Source organism: Varanus komodoensis, unplaced genomic scaffold (assembly GCF_004798865.1).
Source record: "Varanus komodoensis strain SLA01 unplaced genomic scaffold, ASM479886v1 scaffold64, whole genome shotgun sequence".
Lineage (NCBI taxonomy): Eukaryota > Metazoa > Chordata > Lepidosauria > Squamata > Varanidae > Varanus > Varanus komodoensis.
The window spans coordinates 3,894,925-3,907,123 of NW_025336273.1; positions in this window are offsets into that span (position 1 = coordinate 3,894,925).

A 12,199-nucleotide genomic window follows, 5' to 3' on the forward strand; every position below is an offset into this window, starting at 1 on the left:
CCTCGTCCCCGCCACGCGTCTGTGCCTCCTCGCGTCTGAGCGCTGCGCTCGGCAGCTGCGCTCCGTGGCAGCCCCCGCTGCGCAGCCTGGTGCTCTGCAGGGGGTGATGGACTACCCCTCCCATCCTCCCTGGCTGGCTTGCAGTCCACCACCCCTGCGGGGCGCCCAGCTGGAGAAAGCTCTGGGAAGCTCATGAGTTGTTTCGCACAGGGCTCGGGAGAACGGCGTCTTGGCAGTCTGAGATACACTGCCCTGGGGGAGGGAGGTTCCACTGAGTGCACATTCCGTGCAGCCATGCCAAAGGAGTAAAAGGGATCCACCTCCTTCCAGTCCACAACAGCCCGGCGAGGTAGGCCGGGGTCAGGGGCAGCAGCTGCCGCACACATGACACACAGCCAGCTTCAGACCACGTTGCCATCTTCTTCCTGCCAACGCTCCTGCGCAGTCAGCCCTTGCAGGGCAGGCAGAAATCCTGCAGGGAGGAAGGCTCACCCCTTGGATGCCTGCCTGCCGGTTGGCCGCTGAGGGCCCACAAGCCCAGCCCGACTGGAGCAGGGGCAGGTGGAGAGAGCACCTCTGTGCAGGTGCAGTTGTGAAAACGCAGTGGAGAAAGTGTACCGCCACAGAGCGAGCAGCGACAGCGCACTGGTCCAGCCGCCCACCACGGAGGCCAAGGGTGGGGGGGCCAGTCCCAGTGGGCACCAGGTCGGGGAAGCTTGCCGTGCGCGGCATTCCTTGTCGCCCTGGAGAGGAAGCGCCGCACAGACCCTGCCCGGCGGCCCCCTTCCCGCCACTGCCTCTGACCAGGGTCTGCGCCCCGGCGAGCGGCACTGAGGAGGGACCATGGGGCAGGGCATGGGGCTAGAGAAGGGGGGCAGCTGCCCCTCCAGGGAGCCTGCCGCCACTCGACCGGGCCCCCTGTGCCCAGCTCGGGCAGGCTCGGGCCCCCACGTGCTCGAGGAAAGCCCCCATGCTGCTCTGCTGGAAGGACCCGGGCCAACGTCCAGGAGGCCCCGTTCACCCTCCTACTTGGAAGGGTGTCCAAGGATCTGAGCAGAACGCAGGCAGTGCAGAGGGGCCCTGTCTGCCTCTCCCGAATCTCCTGTCAACCGGCGGCCCGGCTGGAGGGCTCCAATATTCTGGGAGAGGCGGACGCAGCTTCTCGAGGCCAAATCACGAAGCCAAAGGCCACATGGCACGCAGGCCCAAGCCCCCCCCCCAACGCCTCTGCCTGCCCCCTCACAGTGGCTGGGGCTTTGATGCCAGGGCCCCAGACAGGAGGGGAAGGGAGCCGCCCCCCCAGCCAGTCCCAGGCGATGCTGGAGCGCTGCTCAGCTGCTGCCACGGATGCCCCAGCCACGTGCCCCCGGAGGCTCCGGTGGCCACTCCCAGCAGCCGGCGTGGCCCTGGCGGGGAGGGGAGGGGAGCACTGCACTTTCCAGAGGTCAGCCCCCCACAGCAGGCTCGAGTAGCCCCCACCGGGGCAGCCAAGCCCCCACCCCCAGGAAGGTTTCTGCTTCTCCCGGGGATGAGCGGGCGGCTGCGATGTTCGCCTGCCTGTTGCCAAGGTTTCCCGAGCGGCTCCAGAGCCACTCAGGCAGTTCTCCAGTGCGTCTCATCCACAGGAGAAAGGGGGGGGGGGCAGACCAGGAGTCAGGATGCTGAACAGGCAGCCTTGGGAGAGAGCCCCTTAAAGTGGGGCCTTAAAGAGCCGGGCACCCCCTTCCTGCCGCCTCAGAAACCCGTGTGGCACACTGCTGCGACTCAGGGGATTCAGGCCCCTGGGAAAAGAGCATGGACTGACAGCCCACCCCCCAGTGCCCGGCTGGGGGAGGTGCAGTGGGCGGCTGTGAGGGGGGGGCCTTGGTGGTGGCAGCTCCCTGACGAGGGATCGCTCTCCAGCAAGGTGCCACCGCGGCCATTTCTCTGACACCCGGGCAGGACTTTCCACGTGACGGCACACGCTTTCGAATGGGTCCCCACGTTTGTACTGGTGATTGTGAAAAGTGGGCTATACTGCATTGTTAAGGGTTTCGGTCTTTGTAAATGACCCAGAGGACCTGGACTATGGGATGGTGTGAACAGCTATGAAATGAAATGAGGTGAAATGAAATGTGAGGAGTTATATGAGGGGGTGTGTGTACGAGGCATGTGAGGGGGTGTCACACGGAGGTGGGGGGAGACCTGTTCCCCCTGCAGAGAAAGGCAGGACGCGCTCCAAGGGAGCCAAGCTCAGGGAGCCAAGGTTCAATTTGGATGCCAGGAAGCACTTCCTGTCAGTCAGGCCCCCCTGGGTGTGGAATGGGCTTCCCCGGGAGGTCGTTGAGGCCCCATCGGTGCGGGTGTTCAAGGACGGGCTGGACGTCCACATGGTGGGCATGTCGTGAGCGGAGCCAGCTGGAGCCGGGGGTCAGACTAGATGGCCCAGGAGGCCCCTTCTGACTCGCTCTGTTTCTATGTGTGAACTCAAAACTGTAGGTCAAACTAGTTGGCCTGGGAGGCCCCTGAACATGCAGCCCCCCCCCCAAAAAAAACCAGGGACTGGCCTGTTTCTTCACCCGGGAGCTCAGAGCCTGAGCGGCCAGCTTGGCGCTGGCAGTGGCGCTGGCACAGCTGTGCGTTCCTCCGGCACATCAGCCCGGCCCTGTGAGGCTCCAAGGGCCGCCGAGAGAGAAGCCCTGATCCTTGGCCTGGACCAGCCCCGGGCTCGTCGTGCAGAGCTCCCTGCCGGCTTCAGGGGCCACCTGGCGCTCTCTGGGAGCAGCCGCACCTGCATCCCGCCATGTTTAACCCCACCCACCCGAAAGGCCAAACGGGCCCTGCAAGTGGGCAGGACTGAACCCACGCCATGCGGTTCAGCGCCACGGCCTATGTAGAATCATAGAAGAGTGGAGCTGGAAGGGGCCATGAAGGCCGTCAGGTCCAACCCGCTGCTGCTGAAGGACACAATTTAGAAGCGTAGAAATGGAGCGAGTCAGAAGAGACCTTGACCTTCCTCTTTGTCACAGCCTTTGAGGGACTTAAAAGGGGATCTCATGTCCCCCTCAGCCTTCCCTTCTCGAGGCTGAACATGCCCAGTTCCCTCAGTCTCTCCTCGCAGGGCAGCGTTTCCAAACCCCGGATCATTTTTGTGGCCCTCCTCTGCACCCTTTCTAAACTACCTGCATCTTCCTGAAATCTCGGTGCCCAGAACTGGACACAGAATTCCAGGTGAGGTCTGACTAGTGAGGAGTAGAGGGGAACTGCTACTTCTCGTGATTTGGAAGTAATACTTCTGTTAATGCATCCCAAAAGGGCATTTGCCCTTGTGGTGGCTGCATCGCATTGCTGGCTCATGTTTAGCCTCTTGTCCACAATTACTCCGAGGTCTTTTTCCTTTTCAGTTCTGTTGAGCCGCATTTCCCCATCTGGTTTCTTTTTCCTAGGTGGGGACTTGTCACTTCTCCCTACTGAATCTCTTTCTGTTGCTTTGAGCCCAGCGTTCAAGTTTCTCAAGATCGCCCTGGATCTCCATTCTGTCTTCTAGGGTGCTTGCTATCCCACCCAGTTTTGTATCATCTGCAAATCTGATTATTGTTCCTTGTACTTCACTTTGTTGAATTGTGTTTGTTTTATGTCTTTAATTTTGTTAAGAGTTCAGAGAGCCTTCAGGCCTTTGGGCGGTATAAAATGTATTTAATAATAATAAATAAATAAGAGACCTGTGTGGCTTTTGTGTGGTGCCACTTCCCGGGGAGGGCTGGGCAGCCCGCAGGCTGTGTGCCAAACTGGCCATCGGAGGCGACTTCCCCGGTTCGCCAGCCTCCTGGAGCTGGATTCCAAACAAGCTGGCTCGGACCCACGAGCTGGCCCTGGCCGGCCCGGTCTGGGACGCAGAGCCCCCATGGGCCCACCCGGCTCCTCTGCCAGCGCCCGGAAGCCGATGCCTGCCAGTGCCCCACTGTCGCCCTGGAACGGCTCCTGGAGGCCTGCCAAGGCTGCCTCCCCCCACCTGGCCCCTCCACGCCAGTGGGACGACACCCCCGTCATCCCAGGCATTCTGGGCGAGCACAACGGAGCTGCCACCTGACCCGGCCTGCGTGCGGTGGGGTAGCCCCAGGGGATGGCCCCCTCCGTGCCTTTGGTGGGAGATGCCCACGGACGCCAACAGGAGCGAGGGCCGTGGGCCGTGGGCCGTGGAGGGAGCAGCGCTTCCCCGCCGGGCACACGGCTGGCCCTCCGTGAGGCCGCTTCCTGCTCCTCTGCTCTGCACTTTGCTCATTCTGAGTCCCAGCTGAACCCGGAGAATTTCTGAAGGGCGGCTCTGACCTCCTCTCTGCTTATCCGCACCTTCCCCGTCGTGCGTTGTTGGTGCTTCTCTGCCCGTTGATAGCGCAACCCCAAAACCCAGCTCCACGGGGCGCGTGAGGCCTCACGGTCTCTTCTGCGGGAACGCCACACGCATGGCTGAAAGGGAGTCACACCCGCAGCCACATCCAAATTCTGCGCATGGGGTGGGGGGAGGAAGGGGTGGCAGCGTGGTATGAGTGGCAAGCTGCACTTCTGGAACGGCGCACCTGCATGCTGGGGTGCGGGCTGGGCTGGCATGTGATGCGGCCGAGGTCCAATGATGCAATTTGCACAAAGGGGGGGCGGGGGGGCACGAAGCTTCAAGTTCTGAAGCAAGAAAGACTGCATAATTTGGACCCCCTCCTCAAATTCAGGGAGAGAGTCCCATAAAGAGAATTCCATAGCATCCCCCAAACCAGAACCCGTTTTTCAGCATGTGTGAACCACAAGGCTGCGGGATTCTTTCCCACACAATTCAGTAATTCTCTGCTAATTCCCCTGCTAATTCAGCAGCGCTGAGTGGGTGAGCTGGGGAAGGTGTTCGCACGCAGGGTCACGTTCCGCTTCCAGCCTCCTCTGCTCGGGCTCACGGATGCCTGCACGCACCTTGCAGGACCGCGGCGTATTCCCAAACCCGAGGCAAGCGACACTTTCCGCAGTGGGTCATCCGGACGAAAGCGCCCTTGCTTTGGCCCATGAGCAACACGGTGCTCTAAGCCGGCCCTCCGACCAGCACCCCCCGCGGGGACCTGCAAGTATTTCTCTGCAGCCCCTCGCTTTTCTGCTTCCAGTCTGTTTTCTAAATTCAGAGCCAGCTGAAAATTACCGCCTGCTGCAATAAGAGCGAATCGCAGTCCATTTCAGCCAGGATCCCACTGCTGGCCTGCAAACCTTGGAGAGCAAAGCCAGCTTTGCCAAGCGCTGATGAAATGCAAGCTGTTTCACCATCAAATTAGGAAAGCAGCGGGAAGCAAAGATTCTTTCTGAACACTCCAAGCACTGGAGCTTGCTGTGTTGGGAAAATTTGGGTAAATCCTGTCTGAAAAGCATTACTCCTGTGTGCCTTTGCATTGTGGGATCAAATCCTGTCTTCCTTCTCAAAACCAAACTGTCACTGTTTAAAATGGCATCCCCCCCCCCACTTTCTCTCACCTTTAGCTGTGGGCTACAGCAGACAGGCCATTTTAGCCCAAATATACATTGTAAATAGTCATTGTTGGAATTCAGTTTACAATAATCTTTTCATACCCCAGAGGGCTTCATGTGCCCTGATCATGCAGAATGTCTAGAGTCGAGATGGGGGTCTGAGCTTATCATGAATAGTTTCTAGTAGCTTGAATTTGCATGTCTGAGCAGACCTGGAAATGAGTTCAAGCTACTCAACAAAAGTGTCAATACAGGCAATTAGAAATATTGCAATCTCATTGTTACAGTGTGATTGACTGACATTTCTTTATCTGTTCTGTATGTGGTGACCTCAGAATCTTATTGTAATCTCTGCATTCTGTCATCATTTGCCCTGTACCTGTGTACCTATAAATGCCCTGTAATGGTATTGAAGCTTTGCAGCAGGGTTCACCTCTGCCTGCCTGGTAAAGCCTGCAGTATCGTGAGTGTACTGCGGGAACCTTGGGGTAAAACAATAAAGCCTAGATGGTCTGGACGCTTGGTCTTTCCCACGAACCCGAGTTTTATTCCCTCTTCTCAAATTGAGATTCTGGGACTCTGACAGCCGAAGGCGCCTGGGCATGATGCAGACAGCAATCAGAGCAAGGACTGCTGGCTCTGGAGCACGCAGGCACGGCGGGTGGGCTTAAACGAACATGTATTTATTTAAATGAAGCAACTTGGCTGGCAGGGAAGCTGCACTGTAAGGCCACGTGTCCTGCATGTTGTTGTTGCTACCCAAAGTCGCGTCCGACCCATCGCGACCCCACGGACAACACTCCTCCAGGCCCCCCTGTCCTCCACCATCCCCCGGAGTCCACCTGAGCTCACACTGACTGCCCCAGTGACCCCATCCAGCCCCCTCATCCTCTGCCGTCCCCTCCTTCGTTTGCCATCCATTGTTCCCAGCATCAGGCTCTTCTCCAGGGAGTCCTTCCTTCCCATCAGGTGGCCAAAGTATTTGAGTTTCATCCTCAGTATCTGGCCTTCCAAGGAGCAGTCAGGGCTGATCTCCTCTAGGACTGACCGGTTTGATCGCCTTGCGGTCCAAGGGGCTCGCAGAGTCTCCTCCAGCACCACGATCCAAAGGCCCCAATCCTTTGGCGCTCGGCCTTCCTTATGGTCCAGCTTTCACAGCCATGCATTGCAACTGGGAAAGCCATGGCCTCGACTATGCGCACTTTTGCCGGCAGGGTGATGCCTCTGCTTTCTAGTACGCTGTCCAGATTTGCACAGAACAGGAGACTCGGAAGGGGCCCGAGAGCCATCGTGTCCGGCACCCCAGGCCCTGCTCAGTGGAGGCTCAAGCCAAAGCATCCCTCTCAGATGCTGTCCAGCTGCATCTTGAACGGCTCTAGTGAGGGACAGTCCATGACCTCCCTTGGTCATGGGCTCCGTTGCCGTATTGCTGTGATGGTCAGGAAGTTCTCCCCGATGTCCATCTGGAACTCGGCTTCCTGGAACCTGAGCCCGTGATGATTCCACGCCCTGCACTCGGGAATGACCAAGAAGACATCCTGGCCTCCTGCTTCATGGCAGCCTTTCCAAGTCTTGCACAGAGCTATCCTGTCTCCCGAATCTAATAAACGAAGCTAATTTCAATTTTTGACTGGGCAACTCCAGGACTGTGAGAATGCTGTGGACATGGTCTGTCTGGACCTTAGCAAAGCCTTCGAAACAGGGCCCCAAGAGATCCTGATTACCAAAATACAAAAATACAGACTAGACATTGCAAACATTGGTTGGATCCACGTTTGGCTGCAAAATCGGACTCAAAGTGTGCGCATCAACGGCATTTTCTCAAACTGAGCAGTGGTGACCAGTGGGTTCTGTCCTGGGATCAGTACTCTTCAACATTTTGATTAATGATTTAGATGGGGAAGTACAAGGAAAGATAATTAAATTTGCAGATGACACAAAGCTGGGTGAAATAGCAAATACCCTGGAAGACAGAGATAAGATGCAGGGTGATCTCAATAGGCTAGAATGCTGGGCAGAGAAGAACAGAATGAAATTCAATAGGGACCATGGCCAAGACCTCTACTTAGCAACAAGAAACCAAACGCAGCGCCCGGTGCTTCAAGAAGGGGAAGACTTGGCTCAATAAAGTTGCAAGGAGAAGAATCTTGGGGTAATTGTAGGTCACAAACCAAATATGAGCCAAAAATGCGACACAGCTGCTAAAAGGACAAATGCTATTTTGGGATGCATTAACAGAAGCATCACCTCCAGAACACGTGCAGGGCTAGTTCCCCTGTTCTCAGCACTAGTCACAACTTGCCTGCATCCAGTTCCTAAGTTTGAAAAAGGTGCAGAAAAGTGAGAAAGGGCCCAGAGGAGGGCGGCAAGGGAGATCCGGGGCCTGGAGAAAGAGCCCCGGGAGGAGAGGCTGAGGGAACGGGGCATGTTCGGCCTCGAGAAGAGAAGGCAGAGGGGGGACAGGAGGGAACTCTGCGGGTACCCGAAGGGCCGCCACAAAGAGGGGGGGCAACATCTCATTCCCGAGTGCAGGACACGGAATAACGGGCTGAAGTTCGAGGGAAGTGGACCTAGACTGGGCAGCAGGAGCAATTTCCCCACTGTCGGAGCAGTGCAGCCGGGGAGCCTTTCGCCCGGGCAGCTGCAGGCTCTCCCTCGCTGGAGACGTTCAGGAGCATTTGGCCAGCCCCCCGCGTGGGATGGTGGGACGGGGTGCCCTGCAGCAGCGGGGGCTGGGCCCGAGGGCCTTCTGGCCCCTTCCGGCTCCGATCTTCTAGGATTCTAGGCTTCTGCAAAGCTTCAGTGGAACTTAACTCCAGCACACGGCACCCGGGATCAGGCTGAAGCCAAAAGGGGTGCACTAGTCCATCCCTCCTTCGTGGCAGCAGGGCTGAAGTAGCTCTTGCATCACGGAAGGAGGTCTTGCGGACCGGGTTGCCTTCCACAAGATTGGGAAGCCACCCACTTGTGGCCAAGGAGACGCCACAGCTTGCAGACTGGCAGCTTCCGGGTGAAGCGCGGCTGCAGGAGGGAGCAGCGCAGGATGCAGGACGAGCAGCAGCGCTTGTCCCTCGTGTCCAACACCCGGGGCAGCCGTACGGGGCGCGGTTTCCCCTGAGAGGGCGCAGGGTCACCCGGCATCTTTGCAGGGCCTGTTCTCTTTCAGAGGCACGTGGGCAGAGCAAGGGGGACGCAGACAGACATTCTGCAGCAGATGCTAAAATCGAGCGCGCTCTCCTCCATCAGCACTCCGGCCCCTCTGCGGAACTTTAACCAGCCTGTTATCCACCTCTCCATTTAGCTTGTGGGGGGGGGAGGGTCTCTTTCCGAAGGGGTGGGGAGAGAACATTTCCGGCCATCAGCCCAGCTATCTGGCTTTTTTTGGAAAAGCTCCTGGCTGCTCTCTAGTGGGCTGCTCACCTTGACTTGGGGGCGGGGGGGGGGGGGCATTTGGGAAACTCGCTCCAGCCTGGCTTTGCTCAACACACGAGCAGGACTATTGCCACGGCCTGTACATTTCCCAGCTTCTGGGGGGATCTCTGGACCAGACAGGCATCTCATGCCTTTGAGAAAAGCCTGAGGAGGCGCTTTAATCCATGGTGGAATATGCAGGGCTCCAACACAAATTATTACCGTCTAAGCGCTTCCTGGGCAAGGGGCTTGAGCGGGGACCAGCTCCGGGAACTCCTGGGTGAGAACGACTATCGGGACCCCTTTCCGTCGGGTTCAGGCCTGGTTTTGGCACAGAAATGGCTCTGGCCACCCCATATGGTGACCTGTGCCGGGAGGGAGACGGGGGAGTGCATGCGCCCCTGTTGGTTCTCCTGGACCCCTCTGCAGTTTTCAGCCCCATTGGCCTTTCTGGGGTGACTGAGGCGGGAGCAGGGGGCACCACCCTGCTTCTGCTCCTGGGGGATCTATTCTGAGGGGGGACACCCTTGGAGGCTGGCCTTGTCCCGCAGTTATGTAGCCCCTGCACGAGGCTGCCGAGCGGCCCCCCGGGGCCCGCAAGGGCGTTGCTGTCGGTGTGCTCGCGGAGCACGTGGGCCCGGCTTCTCCCTTCCGCCCTGAGCAGGCGAGGCTGAGCGCTGAGCGCTGACCGCCTGCGACAGCGGCCTGGATGAGGGCCGCCACGGAAGCTCGGCCCGACTCGACCGAGATGCTGCGGGCGGGTGGTCCCTCCGGCAGGATGAGGGGAATCCAGCCCGTCCTGGAGGGGCCGCGCTCCCCCCGAAGGAGCAGGCTCGCGGCTTGCGGGGGCTCCTCGAGCCATCTCGTCCCTGGGGGCTCACGGGGCCCCGGTGAACCGGAGGGCCTCCGACCAGCCTCGGCTGGTGGCCCAGCTGCTCTGTGGCCAGGGTCGGCCGCCGGCATCTCCAGACTAGTCTGCTGCAAGGCACCCTGCGCGGCGCCAGCCCTTGCAGGCTGGTCGGAATCGCAGCTTGTGCAAAATACAGCGGCACTTAAGAGGCAGGACCGGACTGTCCAAACACAAAGCACCAAACCCGCCCCCTCGCAGGGGCTGCCTGGGCGCTTCCAAGCCCAGCTGAAGGTGCTGGTTTCAGCCTGTGAAACCCACGCAGCCTGGGACCGCCATGCCTGCGGGAACGCGTCTCCCAACCAGCCCCGCTCTCCCACAGGGGGACGGGGACCCAGGCCCGCCTCTGCTTGCCCCCTCCGAGGGACGCTCCACCGGTGGCGACGAGCAGCAGGGTCTTCAGGGGCGGCAACCCAGACATGGCGCGAGCTCCCCACTGAGGCCTGCCTGGCACCAGCCTTCAGCACCAGGCGACGGCTGTGCCTTGCCACCGGCCACTGGGTCAGTTTAAATTACACTGGGGCTTTGTCGGCTGCTTAAGCAGCTCTCGCGACTCAGTTTGCATGAGCTGCTGTTGATTTTTACATTTGGCTTTAAATTTGTACCATGACCTTCAATGTTTTGATCGCTGCGAGGAATCTGCACTGCATTTTATGAGTTGTTGTAAATGGTCCTGAGAGCTTTGCCTATTGGGCAGTACAGAAATAAAATTCAACGGCTACAACAACAGCAACTACTACTATTATTCCAAATTTTAAAAATCTCACACAGTCCTAAATTCCGGCATTGTGAACATTTATTTCCTTTGCAGTTCCTCAAAATGGTTGTGACATTCGGCTGCTGCAATTTTTAATGCGCCTGATTTCCAAAATACCCACCTTTAAGAGGGAGTTAAAAACACATCTCTTGTTCTCATGTCAGTTTTATTGAATAGGTCGTCTTAGTCAATATTACTCACTGCTGCCTTTAATTTCTTGCAAGCTGCGCAAAACCTGTGGGAATGGGGCAGTGTACAAATATTAAGATAAATTGCGAAGGGATGCAATGGCCACAGAATGAGGCGGACATCTGCCCTGCGGCCGCCTGCATGCCTCAGCCGGCAGTCTCCCCTTCCGCGCTGAGAGATGGGAATATCTCTGGGTGCGGCACCCTATGCAGCCCCCAAACCTATTTTCTGGTGGGATGGAAACATCCAGAATGCCTGGTAATATAATACCCAGGGCCAAGAGTCTGTGTTTTACTCCCAAGTTCCAGTTTCCGTAACGCTGTTATTTTGGCGTTCCTTGCTCTCATTCTTCCCGATGACTCTAAGGAGGGTGACGGCAGGAGAACAAAAGATCAGAATGGATTCATTACACGGGCACGGAAAAATAACACCGGCTAGGTTACAGCAGGGCATCGGCTGCGTTTCCACAGCCTTTATGTAACTGGTAGCACCTCTTGGGTTTTACTACAAGCCTGAGCTGCCAGCAGCACCGCTGATGCCGGAAGCGGGCCTTCACGCACGACCCGGGAGCTGAGCCTCTGGATCAGGGTGCCGGGGTCATCACAAGCCCTGGAGCAGAGGGGGCCCCCAGGTCTGGCCCCCGTGGTCTCCAGGCGGGGCTGGGAAAGGCCGGGGCTGCCAGCCTGTGCTGGCAACACTGGGTTGGATGGACCAAGCAGGGCCCAACTCAGTGGAACGCTCTTCCCATGCCACTATTTTATCCAACAACAACCTGAAAGAGCAGGAGCAGCTCAAGGTCACCTGGATACATTTCAAAGCGACGGCCCTTTAGCCTGGGACCCATTTGTCTCGTTTTCGCTGTATTTATGCCCTTCTCTTCCTTCTTCTGTACAAAACAACACACGAACACCATTAAATGAAGCTCCAAATTCACAAAAGCACAATAAAACCAGCATGACAATGCCAGAAAATAGCCCAAACTCTTGCCTATATCCCCTAAAGATTTTACAGATAAGTAAGTACAGCTTTCACTGTCTCACAGGAGGGAAGAGTGCGAGGGACAGCAGACTCTCAGCTGGAAGCTTCCTAGTTGGGGTGCCACCACTGAGGAGCCTCTGCCACATCTGATTGCCCTCCTTCCTCAAGGGCACTGCAAGCAAAGCCCCCCCCCCAAGTGCAGGGCTGGTGGTACCTCCGACAGGTGGGTGCCCTCTGCCCCCGGGAGTGCAGTCTGATAAAGAGGCAGGGCCCTTCGGGTGGTGGCCCCTCTGCCACAGAATGCTCTCCCCATCCATGTCCACGAGGCTCCGTCACTGCTCTCTCTCTCTGTGCCACCAGTCAAAGGCCTCGGGCAGCTATTGTCTCCGCAAGGGAATAGTCGAGGAAAGAAGGAAAACCAAACGAGGAAGAAACATGGGGCGGTGGGGGGGGGGGTTGCCGACTGACAACGGCATTGTCTG